This window comes from Condylura cristata, unplaced genomic scaffold, assembly GCF_000260355.1.
Source record: "Condylura cristata isolate star-nosed mole 26May11 unplaced genomic scaffold, ConCri1.0 scaffold00034, whole genome shotgun sequence".
NCBI lineage: Eukaryota > Metazoa > Chordata > Mammalia > Eulipotyphla > Talpidae > Condylura > Condylura cristata.
This window is the reverse complement of record NW_004567135.1, coordinates 9,443,890-9,459,435: the sequence shown is the minus strand read 5'-3', so window position 1 is coordinate 9,459,435 and position 15,546 is coordinate 9,443,890. Positions and strand designations below refer to the sequence as shown.

Below are 15,546 nucleotides of genomic sequence, written 5' to 3'. Positions count from 1 at the left end.
GCGCTCCTCCCTCCCGGGTCCCTGCGCCCCCTCTCTCGGCCCCCTCCCCTCGCTCCCCGCCGGGGGTGTCCCCCTCAGCGACACCCCCACCTCTCGGCTGCATTGACCCCGCGCGCGCCCACGCTCGCGTGCTCCTGTTGGCAGCCACATGTGGGCCAGCACCTGAGGATGGCCGCGGCTGGCATTCGGGCGTTTGGGCTTCGCCTGGTCGTGCGTTACGAAAACGATAAAAGGGTGTGCCGGGCTCGCGCGGCTCCACGCTACTGCCCGGTGTCCCCCTGCATCTCTGCCCTGGGCATCAAGTGGCACCAGCTCCCTTGTGACGGGAAAGGCTTTCGGGCAACTCCCCACTTTGTGGAAACTTTAAGCCACCCCCCACCCCCCATTAGCTGGTTATTATTTTATGGCGTTGCTCGGCGATTCAGGCGAAATGCAGTGTAGACTCGCCTCCAGCGGTCGCTCCCCTTTCTCCATGGCTTTCTCCGTCTCTTCGGCTGTAGATTCCGTTTTCTCCCCCGGCTTCCCGAGCCTCCCTGTTTACACTCCTCCATCAGTCCCTCTCCGCCCGAGTACCTGTCGCTCTCGGGCTCTCTTACTTCTGGGGTACTTCAGTGACCGTCTGGAGACCAGCCTGCGGGAGGGCTCCTCTCTGGTCGCTGCTTTCCAGCCTCCTCCCTCCCTTTGCCCCGACTCCGCCATTTGGGGACGGAGCAGTTACCTTTCAGAGCCAGACTGCCAGGCAACCTGTCTCTCGGGGTTTCCTGAAAGTGATTTCAGACAGCTGTGCCCCTACTTTCTAGTGGGGTGACAGCTTGGGGATTTTGGCCTCCTGTGATAGAGGCCTGGGTTCTGGGGTGAGCCAGGACTTTGGGGACCACAAGGGCAGTTGCTGTCTCTGACTTTCTGTACCTCGTGCCCCCTCCCTCACGTGTTCCCCTAACCCCTTCCTAGCTGTTGGAGGTACTGGGGGGATTAGGCAGGAGGGAACCGCAGACATAAAAGAAATGGATGTTTGTGAAAGTGGAGACAAATCTCTCCCCTCCAGGTTCTCAAGCTCAGCCCCAGCAGCCTTGAAGAGGAGAGCTCCCGGGGATTGTCCTTTACTATTGCTAACAGTGGCAACATGTTATGGAAATAATTACCGCTCACGTAATGATGATCTTAAATAGTTTACAACATCTCCTCTTGGAGCCTGAGAAACTCCTTCTGAGCCCTTAGCCTCCGCCCCCCCTTTTCCCCCTTTGTCCCCCATTATCACCTCCCCCACAGGCACACACACAGGTGGGGAACAGACATCAAAAGTGGGAGCACTGGAAGTGGAAGCCCAGACCCTGAGAGGTTTGTGGGGAAGATGGAGGGAAAGGGAGCCAGTCAGTGGTGGCCGGGAGCTCTGCCTCCCACCAGCATGCCAGCAAACACTATGGCAACCTGGATTCCAGTCCTCTGCCTTGAAGCTGCAGTGATTATATAATTCACAGGAGCAATTTTGTCTCCATTCCTGGATGCTGTTCTCAGGTGAAGGAGCCCCAGGGTCCCTCTCTCCCTCCATTTCCCACCCCTCTTCCCGGGTTGGCATTGTCTAGGTTTTTTGGGGGGGAAAGAGAAGAGGAGGGTGCCAGAGGTAGGGAAAGGCAGATGTGGAAGAGTGCGGATATTTACCAAGAAAGGGGTGCTGTGGCTTGATCACTAAAGGGGTGACGAAACCTAATTGGGGGGTTAGAGTTTCAGGAGACAGAAGGAGAAGAGAAGCCAGACGGTTACCTCAAATCCGTCATGGTGACGAACCGGAGTGGAGGACGGAAAAGTTGCCACTGGCGGGGCTTTATGTCCTCACTTTGGCGCACTTGAGGGTGCTGAGTGTGTTCCCCAGCTTTTGCATGTTCTGTTGTGTGGGGTCAGGACAATGAGCACGGCGTGATCAGCACCTTGGAACAGCCTGGGTGGTCGTGGAAGGACTGACTTGTGCCCCTGGGTTTCAGGCTGGGAGAGGCTCCTGGGGGCCTTCCTCACCTCTGGTGCCCTATCCGCTGGTCCCACGCCAGCCTCCCACTTCTCTGGGCTGATTTTCCATTGCAGGCTCCAGCTAGCAAATGAGTTTCTTAATAGTCAACCATTTAACAAATAAAACATCAGAATGTCCCTTATCTGCTGGAGACAAGGCAGAGGGGGGAAACATGTGTTCTGGGAGTGGAAGACACACTGTGCTTTTCTTTTAACTACTTAGCAATACAGCAGAATAGTAATCATCATAATAAAGTAATAATAATAATGGTCACAGTTAACTCTCTTTACAAATGGTCAAAAAACAATGCTGCCTGCACCTCAGCTTGGGCAGGTTCAGAGAGTGTGACATTAGCTTCTCTTTTTCTGGATATTGTATGGAGAAAACTGGAGAAAAAGGGCTATTGAGGTTCAAAATCTTGTTCATAGCGTCGCTCACATACTCTCCAGTGTATCAGAATAGTACATAATAGAATATATTACAAGAATCAATTATTCATTATTTCCATAGAGAACACGCTAACAGTATTCAAATGTGTGCCACACAACACACACACACACACACACACTCACACACTCTGAATAAGGAAAGCTATTTTAAATAGATTACACAAGAGCCTAATACACTTCAGGGACCCAGTGTGTTGCAAAGTGGAATATTGGTAATGCAGTCCGTTAAGACTGTTTGGACATTTCTACCTCATATTAAGTGGCGAGTTCTCTACAGGTAGATGCTACAGGTATGGTACTTTGCAACTTGAGCCATTAGCCCCTGGAGCCAGCCATCTTTCAGTCTCAGTGATGACTTAGGATTCGTTCTTCAATTTTCTCTTTGACTAAAAAGTGCCTGAAGTGGGTTCTTTTGTGTATAAGACCTCTACTGAAGGGGTCCAGAGAGCATAGTGAATGGGAATTTAGAGGACCTGCTGATCTTGTATCCTCACTTTCTAGCACGGGCCCGGGGATCATTCCAGGGCCTTCTTAGTCCTTTGAAAGAAGAAGGCATGCCCACCTGAAGGAGTGAGCCCAAACCCTGTGAGACCTAGAGTGGATGCGGTTTCTGCCTCTCCCAGTAGGTGGCGCTCCAGGGCTTAGGAGTCAGGAAAGGGGCACACCACGTTTGGGGATGAAAGATGTCGGAGCTTTGGGGGAGGAGTTCCTGTCTGCTGTGCCTCTTTCATTACCTGCCTCCACGAATAAAAGCCTAAGACCCATGGGTGTTCCCCACACCACACAGAGGCCCCCATAGTGACCCCAGTCCTCTGTGACCTTTCCACTCTGGCAATGAAGTCCCACTTGGTACTTCTCACCATCTGTTGCACACTCAACTCTGTTTACCTCGAGCACACACAGTGTTCTCCTGAGCCTTGACGAGACTTCCGTGATTCGCTGAACTTGTTGTGACTGTGTATTAATTTCTCTCTGATGTACCATGGATGGTGTAATAAGCAGACAGGCCAGTGGTTCCCAAGCTCATGGGTACAGGGGGTGACCTGAAGCTTGGGAACTGGAAACCCTACCCTATAGGGTTGTGAAGCTTGTCAGCTCAAAGGCAAGAAGACATTTTCCTAACTTTATTAGTGCAAAAACACAAAACAACTTGGTACACTTCACAGCTGATTTCTGTTTATGAGTCTGGCTGCTCTCCTGCTGGGTAATGGCAGCAAAGCTCCCGAGACCTGGGTTAGGAAGTAACTGAGATTTGTTCTAATTTTTAGTGATGTTTTCCAACTCCTGGTGTTTTCTTTTCTATTCCTTTCTTCACTTGGCTGTCTTCATTGTGGTGAGTTCTATGAGGTCTGAGAAACCCGTGCAAGCGTGAGTGAGTGGCTGACACCACTTTGCCTTTTACAGTCATTCCTTTGCCTGATGTTCCAGCCGCCTGCTGGGCTGTATTACAGGCCAGCCCGCCTCATCCCCACTGTTCTGGGACTCTGAAAACAGTGCTCTGCGTTCAAAATCAGAAGACCATTTTATTTTCCAATAGGGACTAAAGAAAACCAATAGGTTGTTTGGGAAACCTCTGGAGGTTTCGCCAGTAATTAGCAAAAGAATCACATTGTGGTTTAGTCTGTTTCTAGATTCTGGCTTCACTGTTACCTAAGCTGGTGCTGGGTGCCATGGAAAAGAGCAGAAGATTGGAGGAAGAAAAGGCACGGAAAATTGTTTTACAAAATATCAGGTGCTAAATATTTGCGACAAGAACACTAAACATTCTGATAATGAAACAACACTCCAAGCCCTGGCTGTCATTATTAAAGTAATTTAGTAAACACCTGTTTACATGTACCTCAAGGTTAGCTACTGTATAAAACAAGTAAAAGTGACAGGAGCCCTCTGGGAAAACAGAATGCTTTGCAGTGCCATTTCAAACAGACTTTTCCTGAACCCATCTCAGGAAAAGCAAACTGGAGGGATGGAGGAATGAAGGTGATTGCTGTGTCTAAAACCCAGGTACTGGGGGGTATGGGAATGGGGGGAGGTTTTCTATGTGGCTTACTTCCCAGGTGGGGTGCTTATTGGTACCAGACCAGGCTTACCCACCCGGCCTGGACTCAGCCTGCAGCCCTTCAGCAAACCGCCTGCCTCTTTCCCTGTGGTGTGGGATCACGTCTGCTTAGGGTAGAAAGGGAGCTGGAGCGGATTCTCAGGTTCCCAGGAGCCTTGGGACCCCAAGAGCCTGGCTGCTGTTTGAGCCTCTTGTTCTGTGTGGGTGGGATCCAGGAGGGCCTCCGGGAGCAGAGCAGAATTGTGAAATGACTGGAGCTTCAGGGAGCTAGGCTGGTGGAAAAGGGAACTCAGGCAGAAGCCTGGCAGACTGGGGGTGTCTGTGGGGAAACTGGGGATCACAGTTACTACTTGTGGAACTGAATTGCATTTAAGTGGGGATTTAGGGACATAAGGAGAATAGTTTGGGCTTTGAGTCCAGGAGTCAAACAGAGGTTCAAAATAGGTCTTACTTCCCCAGAGACCAAAGGAACTCGGACAGAGAATAGTTAATCTGGCCTTGAACAGAGCAGAGGAAAAGGAGAGTTAACTGACAGGGAGCCAAAACTCCTCAGTCTTTCCCCTTTCCAAACTTCCAAACCCCATCAAATCACGCTTTCAGTAACACTTGAAAATGATCTTCTGGTGTGGCCCTGTGTGTGTGTGTGTGTGTGTGTTAGAGAGAGAGAGAGAGAGAGAGAGGGTGAGGGGAAGATAGAGGCGGGTAGGAGGGGGTGGTTCTAGACTCTTTTTTTTTTTTTTTTTAAGAATTTGTCAAACAGACATAGAATAAATGCACCATCTCTGGGAAATTACTTTCTAGGATCAGAATATTTTTATGGGTAAAAGGAACTTCGGGATAAAGTCTTTCCAGTTGAGAAACCAGACTCCTAGCAAGTCAGTCACTCAGGCAGGGACAGGGCTGCACAGGATTCTCTGGCTTTCTCTGACCACACTTGGTGCTTTGAGTGTCGAGTTAAATCTCTCAGGTGTTAGATTTTGAAGCAGAATAGGTGTGTGGAAACGAGGGGGTTCTCCATAACTGGAAATTAAAATAATTTCTTAAATTACAGAGCGAAAGTTCACATATGTCCACAAAAACTACACTGTTTTGTCTGCAAAAGGATTTGCTTTGAGCCTTTTAAATTTGAGCTTGTCTTCCTTCTACCCCCTCTATGCTTCTTTCAGGCCCAGGGAAAGTGGGGTTGTGGCAGGGCCGTCTCCAGGAGAGGGGGGAGGTTCCAGGTTCCCTGCCCCACCTAAGTGAGGGTGGAGTTGAGCAGGAAAGAGAAGAATCTGTGGAGGATGGAGGGAGGATGGAGCCACAGGGAGGCCTGGGGGAGTGTGTGGAGCAGAGACAAGTGAAGCAGCGCTTGCTTCTTGTCTCGGACTGGTTGAAACATGCAGGTGAGAGACTCCTTGGGCAGTTCACTATGGCAGCGTTTATCTTGACTTTGTTTTTACTTTCTTCCTCCCAGACTTGTCTGGTCATTTCTGAACTTTATCTGTGGGCCCCCACAGGAAGGTGCTTGAGACTTGTGACGGGCTTTCAGGCCTTGCTTTAGGCCAATCTCTTTTGGGTGGACTTTTACCCACAGGGGTGGGTAACTTCGGGTGCTGGATATAGAAACTATATTCTTTGTCTTTTCTGTATTGTACACTGATTGTATTAAAGTTCCTTTCCATCCATTAAAAGTCTTATGTGTTTTGTCTTGATATAGCGGATGGCAGAACCTATTTAGAATGGGCAGGTTTGGGGTGTCCCCTCCCTGCCCTGTAACAGGGTAAGGAGAGGCTTGGCTGTGCCGTGGGGTTCTCTTGGCGAGCTGCTGGGAGTCCTTGGGAGTCCAGTTCTGCTGTTTGTTGTTCAGGGTTTGGAGATGAAGTTTAACTGCAAGATACAGATCAGGGATTGTAGGTTGCTGCTGGCCCACAGACAGGCTCTCTTGGACTGGACCTGAGTTGGAAAAGCAAAACCTTCTTGTTTCCTAGAACCCTTCCCCCCTGGTTCTCCTAGAACCCCTTGGCTCTCCAAGAGACACTTAAATGAGGGGTGGTGAATTACATTTGACACAAGAAGGGGCTCTGTCCAAGACCTGCCTGTTGACATTCCCATCATCCCGGAAGCGTTCATTGGCTGACTTGTCCGGTGCTCTTATAAATCATTGGCAAGACATTGGAGGCCAACGAAGGCCTTAGCTTTAAGGCAGAGGCATGAACCAGACTCCGCTTAGGGATGTGGCCTTTGAGATCCCTGGAGGAAGCCACCATTTCAGAACACAGTGTTGCGTTAATTTCATAAAATATTCAAGCTGCCAATTTACAATAGGGTTTCTTCTAATACACTGGCTGTACTTGGTGTTGCTGTGTGAACCTATCTAAAAGTAGGAAAATCAAATAATCCCGTCTCCTGTCCTTTGGAGAACCGAGCCAAAATCCAGACAGTAAATGAATGTTCTTCCCCGTTTTTTTTGCTATTGCCTGTGGGCAGAAATGTTGATTTGATTACTCAATTAAGCTCTATTTACTTTGAAACCATTGTGTCATGTTCAGTCATTTCTATTGTTTTTTTTTTTCTTCCAAAATAATCCATGTTGGGCTAAAACCTTTCAGAGATGTTAGTTAGCAAAAGTAAAAAATATATGTAACTAAGTAAAAATAAATAGGGCTCCAGCGAAAGAAATGACATAGGTCACATTCTTTGGCTTGATCTCTTTCTCTGAGGCTTTGGAAGGAATAAGTCTCCTTTTTTTTTAATCTGTAAAATGAAGATAATAACCCTGCCAGTGAACAGGACGGCCTGAGGCTACATGGGAGAATGGATATAAATCACCATGCAAGGATCTATTATTGTCAGAGAGCAGAGCAGTAGGGTTTCAGAAAGCAACACCAATGAAACAACTTTCCTGGTATTTCAGACAACTTTGTAGGTGCTGTGGGTGCCTGACCTTGTTCAGAATTCCAAAGAGGGGAACCTAAAACAGAAAAGGAGCTGAAGATGGCTGCCTGAGACCAGAGTCATCAGGAAGTGCAAGAAAGAGTTGGAGAGGCCTAGAATGTGGTTTTCTGGACAGCCGTTACTAACCTGAAGCCTGTGAGACCCCAAGCACTGTGGGACCATCTGCACAGCTGTTTCCAGCCATTGTCAGGAGGGGGAAGCGGGGCCACACTGGGGCCCCCTGATGCCCAGCAGCTGCCCAGCTGGCCTGCTGCCCTCTCCCTACAGCAGGACATGTAGCTCTCTGACTTCACCTTCAGGTCCAAAGCCAGATCTCCTTTGATGGTCAGGTACCTGGAAATGGAGCTTTCGAGACCAGGAAGGACACCTGTGCAAACAAACATCTCATTTTCTCACATGAAAATCCCCAAATCCAAACACAACTCCCCAGTGCAGAAGGACAGATCGTCTGGAGAATAAAACTTTGCTTCAAATGTAAACCGTGGCTTTTGGAAAATAAACTTTTTTTTTTTTTATGTAGCAAAAGTGCTGGAGGTTTGTGGATCAAGAGAGGGAACAGTTCCATAGTATATTTCGAGAGACTTATGCCTTGTGAAAGGGTTCTAATTTTGCATTTTAAGTGGCAGATTAGCCTTTATTTTCTCAAAGCAAAAATCATGTCATCAAAAAGTGTGCAGGAAAGTTGTTCTCCCTCCCCCACCCCTTTCCTCTCAGCTCCGGGTTTATGATCTGTGGTGCTATTCCTGTTTTCATTTTTATTTATTTATTTTAAAGATTTATTTATGCATACAGAACTGGTGTACAGGCCAGAGGTGCAGGGGCGGTAAGAGGTTTCACCAGAGACAGCGTGGGGAGCAGAATAGGCAGATCAACGAAGTCCACTGCTGAGGGGAGCAGCGGGCGGGGGAGACAGGAAAGGTCTGTTGCCCCATGTGGGTCAGCTCCGGGGCTGGGGATGGTACTCACACTGAAGCAGCTGATGCCAGCTTGCAGTGCTGAGCCTTAACCCGTTGTGCCACCAGGGAGGACTCCATATTTATTTTTTAAAATAAACGATGGAGGTATACCATCTATCTCTTTATATTAGAACCGGGCAGGAATTGTACCTAGCCCTCACGAAAGCCCAGCATGCCTCCAGCCATGATCTGGCTCCTTCACACACTTCGTATCACTGCAGCCTTCAATGGGTCCTAGGAAGTGGCTCTGGATGGTACTTTTCGGATGAGGAAACTGCACCCCAAAGATGCTAATGTGGCCAAGGTCACCTAGGCAATACTGGAGTTTGAATTACATTAAGATCTGCTAGACTTGCAGAACATTTGTTCTGTTATTTCTCCACCCGGGGCCCCGCTGCCCAGCCATGCTGAAGACGTCTACCTTGCGCGAGTCTCGTGGACCCTCGCTTGACTTTGCTCTGGGGAAGCTCCTGCTGTTGCCGGTTGCGTGTCACAGATAAACAGCTGAAACTCGTCCTTCCTTGATGGATGTTCCATGGTCTTCGGGGTTCCTTGGCCATTCAGTCCCTGGCCATTCAGTTACGCCCAAGGTTTCTGCCTGGGCCCCCTCTGCCCATCTGAAAAGACCCAGGTCAGTACGCCTTGGCTCTGGGGTGACCGCTTTATGGTGTAGTGCCGCGGAGCTACCAGTTCTTGCAATGTCTTCTCAGTGATTCCTTCCAAGAAGACACACACCGTCCATGCTCGGACAAAAGGCCAGTGAGTTTGGGCGACTGTGGACTTCAGACTTGCCCTCCTCCCTTCCTCCCTTTTTCCCTTCCTTCTGCCTACCCCCTTTTTCTTTCTCTAACAGCTTTGTTGAAATATAATTCGCATACTGTAAAATTCATTCTTTCAAATTGTTCACTTCAGTAATCTTAGTGTTGTTCAAGAGTTGTCTGACTGTTACTGCTGTCTAATTCTGGTACATTTTGATCAGCTTTAAAGAAACATCTTACCCACTGCCAGTCACTCTCCATTCCCCTCCTCCAGCCCGTCAGCCACGAATTTACTTTCTGTTGCTATGGATTTTCGTACATTATTAAAGGGATAGTAATTCTATAACCCGAGCTTTCCCAAATAGTTTCTACAGCACTTCTCATGCATTTGGAGCTATCAATGCCGTGACAATCCATGCGATACATGATGGCGTTAAACGGAAGCACAGGAGACTAGTTAAGGGCTTGTTGTCATCTTGAGGTGAGATTAAGTTATTTCAGTAACACTAAAAGTGATTTTAAGATTTTTTAAACAGTGTCTCAGTAACACTAAATCTGTAAGTCACAACTATGGATATTTGAAGAAATGAACTACAACCTCTAAGCTTTTATTGTGGTAAAGTATGTATAATAAAACATGGTATTTTGCTATTGTAACCATTTTTAAGTATAAAATTCAGTGGTGTTAATTATATTCCAGTGTACAAATATCACTACTCTTTCTTTTCAAAACTTTTTCATCACACCAAATAGAATTCTGTAATAACCCTCCAGCCCTCCTTCCCCTCAGCTTCTGGTAATATCTAATCTATTTTCTGTGTCTAAGAATTTGCCCACTCTAGACATTTCAAAATCAAAATATTTGTTCTTTTGTACCTGGTTTACTTTACTTAATATAATGTTTTCAAGGTTCACTCACATTGTACTTTAGTCTTTTTCACAACTATATAATATTTCACTGCAAGTGACCATATAATTTTTTTCCTTTTATTGTTGATGAATACTTGAGTTACTTCCACTTTCTGACAGTTGTGAATAATTGTCAGAAATTATTAAAGAAGTGAACATTAGCATACAAGCATCTCTTTGAGTCCTTGTTTTCAATTCTATGAGTAGAAATTGCTGGATCTAACTTTTAGTTTTAAGAGACTATTTCCTTCTGTGACCCCCTAAGTTTAAGTCTTGTGTAATGAAACTATTACATTGGGAAATTCCATTGTGTCAATTATGAGGGTCTAGTGTTCTCTCTGGGCTCCTGGTGCCTGTGTCAGAAATTTGACTTTAATTAGGTGTTTAACAATCTAGCAGCTGCCTTTTGATGAGGAGTGACTGATATTGCCTCCATTCCAAAAATAATGAAGGTCTCAAGATCTGGTTCACTGTTCACCTCCAAGCCAACTGGGCTTTGTAACTCGACAGGAAATGGGCGCTTGCCAAGACTAAGTTATTTAGTCTGTCTGTCTCTCTGTCTGCCTGTCTGTCTAGTCTTGGAGCACGCACACCTGCAGACAGAGAGGTCTACTTGGACAATCCTTGGGAAGGAGGGGCTTCCCTCACCCCCTCCTGTGGTTAGGCGAAGTCCTTCCTGTGGCTGCAGTGTGGGTGCTGGTGGGAGGGGAACCCTGCTGATGGAGGCCCTGCCTGGCGAGACACCGTCCACACACACTGTGCTCCTAACACATCTAAGTCTAGGCAAGGGAGGGAGAGGTGTGTGGAGAAAAAGAAAAGTAGGGGGAGAGAATCGAAAAGAGAGGAGAGAAGGGGGAGGGAGTAAAAGAACGAGGGGAAGTAGCACTTCATGAGCTCTTTGCCGAGATGGAGGCCCAATTAATGACTCTGGAGGCCTCCTTCTGATTTTGGAGTGGTGGTGTTTTCATGATTGATTTACTTAGTACCATTACCTTTCCTTTTGAGTGTTCTAATGTACCTTTAAAATCCTTTTCACCTGTATTATTTCACGTAAAATAGTAGTTTAAATAGTTCTTTTTAAAAATCCAGTGAAATAGTGGGAGGAGTTTTCTTATCCCATTATTTTGGGTAAGGAAACCTGGACATGGAGAATTTGGACAACTTGCCTGGCTAGGGAAGGAACAAAGAGCGAGTCAGTGTTTTTGTTTCTTTGTTTTCTGAGAGGATGTTGTATGTTAGATTTTGTTTTTCTTAGGTTTGTCCTCTGGGGAGCTCACATTTATTTCTTACAGAAATGACTAAGTTGGATAGCCTTTTGGTGACAGAATAGAGTCCCTGTGTCCTGGTCCATATCTTAGTTGTAGTCTCACCTGTTAGGGTACTGGGGCCCACTCAGGCATGTACCTCAAAAATTCGTGTCTGTTGAAGCTTGCACACTGCTGAGCACCGATGTATTTTTTTTTTAAAGATTTATTTATTTATTCGTACAGAACTGGGGTGCAGGCCAGAGTTGCGGAGGGTGAGAGGATTCACCAGAGACAGAGTGGGGAGCAGAACAGGTGAATGGACTCAGCAGAACACTGCTGAGGGGAGCAGCGGGCGGGTCAGGAGAGGTCTGCCGCGCCATGTGGTCGCCTCCTGGGCAGGCGGGGATCAAACTCATGCGGAAGTGGCTTCAGTTTCTCAGTGCAGTGCTTTAACCCGCTGCGCCACCAGGGAGGGCCCGCACCGATGTATTTTTTCACCCCATACTCAGCTCTCTGATGGGTGGGTTCAGGTATGGCCTAAGTGTGTGTGTGTTTCCTAATCAGCTTGACATGCTAAGACAGAAATGCAGGCCAGGCACTTTGAAGGCGAATTCATTTAGTTTAATCCAATAGTTATAAATTCCTCTCTATGGTGGGCCTTCCCTGGTGGTGCAGCGGGTTAAAGCACAGCACTATGAAGCTCTCCACAGCCACGGCAGCTCCGAGTTTGATCCCGGGCCAGGGAGGTGACCCACATGGCACAGCAGACCTCTCCTGTTCCCCCCCTGCCCTCCTCAGCAGTGTATTTTGGTCAATCTGCCTGTTCTGCTCCCTACTCTGTCTCTGGTGAATCCTCTCACCCTCTGCACCTCTGGCCTGTATCCCAGTACTTGCATGCATTAATAAATACATCTTAAAAAGAATTCCTCTCTTGTGGGCTCTGCTTTCATATCCCCTCTCTGGTCCTACTTACAGGTAGGTCTTGGCAGCTTACAAGGTCACAGTCATGATATCTGACTGCCCAAGATACCCTGGGGATCTGAGCTCTGCATCCAGTGAGATTATAGGGACTCAGATCTCATATTTGGTCTACAGTGGATAGAATCTTGCAGCTCTGTTTTTTCAATTATTTAAAAGGCAAAAAATGTTGACCTGTGCCCAGCTCTTGGAAAGACCAGGAGACAAGTTTTTCCCACGATGAATGGACTGTTTAATGTCCCCGAAAGTGGAGTCTTTCATGCCGGTTGATGTAAGCAATCCTATGTTGTTTTTGCCCCCTCCCCGAACTGGAATGTCAGTCAATCACAGAAAATTACTGAGTATCTGTTAGGACATCTGCATTCAGGCTGACCTTCAGCTTCACAGCTCTTCAATTATTCCTTCCTTTGGAGAGTGTGCAATCTAGTAGGAGTACGAAACTCCCCACCCTCGCTCACATACTAGGGCGTCCATAATTGTGATTAAAGAGCAGAATAGGCTTGGCATCACAAGGAGCTCAAACTGAAAGACTCACAGGATTAAGTGGGGGGAGATATTGTTAAGGAATACATGGAGAAAGCATCTCTGAAGGTAGTGACATACTGAACTTTGAAGGGGTTAAAGAAAATCCAGAAATGGGGTAGGAGGGTGGGCGTTTCCAACAGAAAGAATGGGGTTGTCAGCGTGTATTGATGGGCATATGCATTGCATTTTAAAGGACTACTTTGCTTTGGTGGGGGTCCAGGTATTGTAAGGGAGAAAGGTTGGAATGGCCGGAAATGGATCATTTGTTTAGAGCCCTTGTATCGGGCTGAAGAGTTTTTATCCCAGTTGACAGGCAACAGGGGGCCATTTATGTTTGAGTACTGGAATGATGTTTTTCCTGCAGGGTTGGGGATAGGGTGGGGTGCTCAGACTGCTGCAGTGTTCTGAGGCATTGATAATCGGGGCAGAGCTGGAAGAACAAGAACTGTTTTTCTTAACAAAAGTCTAGAACAAGGGAGCCCCGTGCTGCTACCTAGATGAGAGAGTAGAAGGCCACTGGACAAATGCAAGATGGTAGCAATATGCAGACTAGAGGCCATTTAAAGCTGTGGAAATGGATGCAATTATTAGGGAGCTGAGTAGGAAATGATGATGGAGCTCTTTTGAAGGATAAGAAGGGGTTAAAATGGAGGAGACAGTGGTGGGGAGGGGGCCGGCTTATTACTGGGGTTCGGTGGAGGTTGAGGAGAAGCCATCACTATCAGTGTTGAAGGGAATCCTGGCAACCAAGCAGGGAAGTGAGAAAACCCCCTCTGGATTTAGTCATTTGGTATCATCAATGGATTTGAGGTGGTTCGGAGGGATTGCTCGGTAGTCAGCTGAAAGAGAAGACATCGGGGTCTCAGGGAGGGAAGTTCTGGATCCCAAGAGAGAGGAGGGCAGTGGGAGTGGAATCTGAGCTTGAAGAGACAGGGAGAGGTGACAATGGGTAGAAAAAACTATGGGCCATCCCAAAGAAACCAATGGGACATGCCAAAGAAACTCTCAAGGGTTCCCAAGTCCCAGCAGGGACCTGGTTGAGTCCTGCCTGATTTAGGAGCCGGCAATGATTAGGGTTCCTAGAGAAAGCTCCCCAGAACTGAGTTTGGTAAAGTGAGACAGACTCCCTAGGTCAAGGGGCAAGTGACTTTTGTTCTGTAAGGAGACAGAAGCTAGAGGTGAATCACCCGGAGAATACAGATGCTGGTGGGAATGAAGGTCCTGGTTACAATTTTTGTGGGAGTCTGAATCCTCCAGCCTCTATCCCATGGATTATTCATCAGAGAATAGCTCTTCTGCTTGATCACTGAGTGGAGAGGCAGAAGGACAGGTGGACTTTCTTTGGGGAACATGAGAACCGGTGGTGGGGGTGGTGGTAGTATCTGAGGTGTAGGCGAAGGGTAGTGGGGTGCAGCTGGTGTGTGTGTTGATAGGCACATGGAAGCAGGCTCCCCAATGTGCCCTCCTAAGAGTTTTCTGGCACAAAGCAGGAGCCGTGGTCCAGGGCCCTGGGACCGTGTGCTGTACACGGGTGAAGCAGGTGATGGGAGGACAGGTACAGAGGGGCTTCAGACATCCAGGGACAACTTGGCATTGAGACAAGGGCTGTGCTGGCGACTATGGGCACAAATGGTCCTGGCAGTTCAGACCACAAGTGCCAGGCAACGGTGGTTACCAGGAGAATCATGTGCCTCCAGGTTCTTCTCACCCCTGTCTCCTCACTCTCCCTGCCCACACCGGCCAAGTTTCCAACCTAGGATATTGTCGCTCTGTGGAACTAGTTAACCTCTTCCAACATTTAGCCCTGTGATTTTGTATTCCTTAATTATATCAGAATATTAAATTCCCAAGGAAAGACCCTGTTATTTTTTAAAGTCCCCCTTCCCCCCTTATAGTTCCGCAGCAAAAAATGTTACAGCCTGCTGGAAAATCTCAGGTTGGACCCCACTTTCAACTTTGCAATGCCTGGGTTTCCCTGTAATCAAGGAAAATATGTTATCCTGAATGTTTAATGAGAGAATGTATAATGAAAGAATGCCAAGGACAATACAGCTTGGAATGCTGTGGGTATATGCTCTGCTGTCTGCCGTGACTTGCTTTTGGTCGGGAAAGGAGCTAATGGCGGGGCGGCACCAACACTCTCCACCCAGGACTTGTCACGTGCGCAGAGGCTTGGCAAGCAGGGTCCAGGGTATGGAAAGCCTTTCCTGAGGCAGTGGAGGCTGCAAACGCCTGGCATGTCCCCTGCAGGGAGGCCAGCTCCCGCGCTTGCCCTCAGCGCTCCTACATGGACCTGGGCGAGAGCACAGACAGTCCATAAGCCCAGGTCCTTCCTCCTCTTTCTAGCTCCCAGCCTCTTTCCTCGCCTCCCCTGGGCGGCACGAAGATGGTCTTTGCCTGGAAGCACATTTTCTCTGCCTCTCCAAATGCTGCCTCCCTTCCCGGAAACAGTGAGTTGTGCCAGGCTCTGGGGACTGGCACAGACAGCCCTGTAGCTGCCATTTCACTCTGACCTCATCCTGAAAACCTGCTTGCAGAGTTTGGCCTTATGCTGGTCAATCTCAAGGGCACCTCTGAACCCAGTTCTATCTCTTCCTGCGTCTGGGCAGCAGAAGGCGTTAGAGTTTCTTCTTGTCCATGCCCAGTGGCACTTGGGCAACATGTATTGTTTACCCTCTACAGGACTGGTTGTAGAATGAACTTTGAATCTGGATGGACAGGTAACT

General features: G+C 47.9%; 1 protein-coding gene across 16 annotated transcripts in view; it reads left to right on the top strand.

Annotated features, from left to right (window-relative positions):
• CACNA1C (calcium channel, voltage-dependent, L type, alpha 1C subunit) overlaps window positions 1-15,546 on the top strand; it is a 528,989-nt gene that overhangs the window by 990 nt on the left and 512,453 nt on the right. The window lies entirely within an intron of this gene.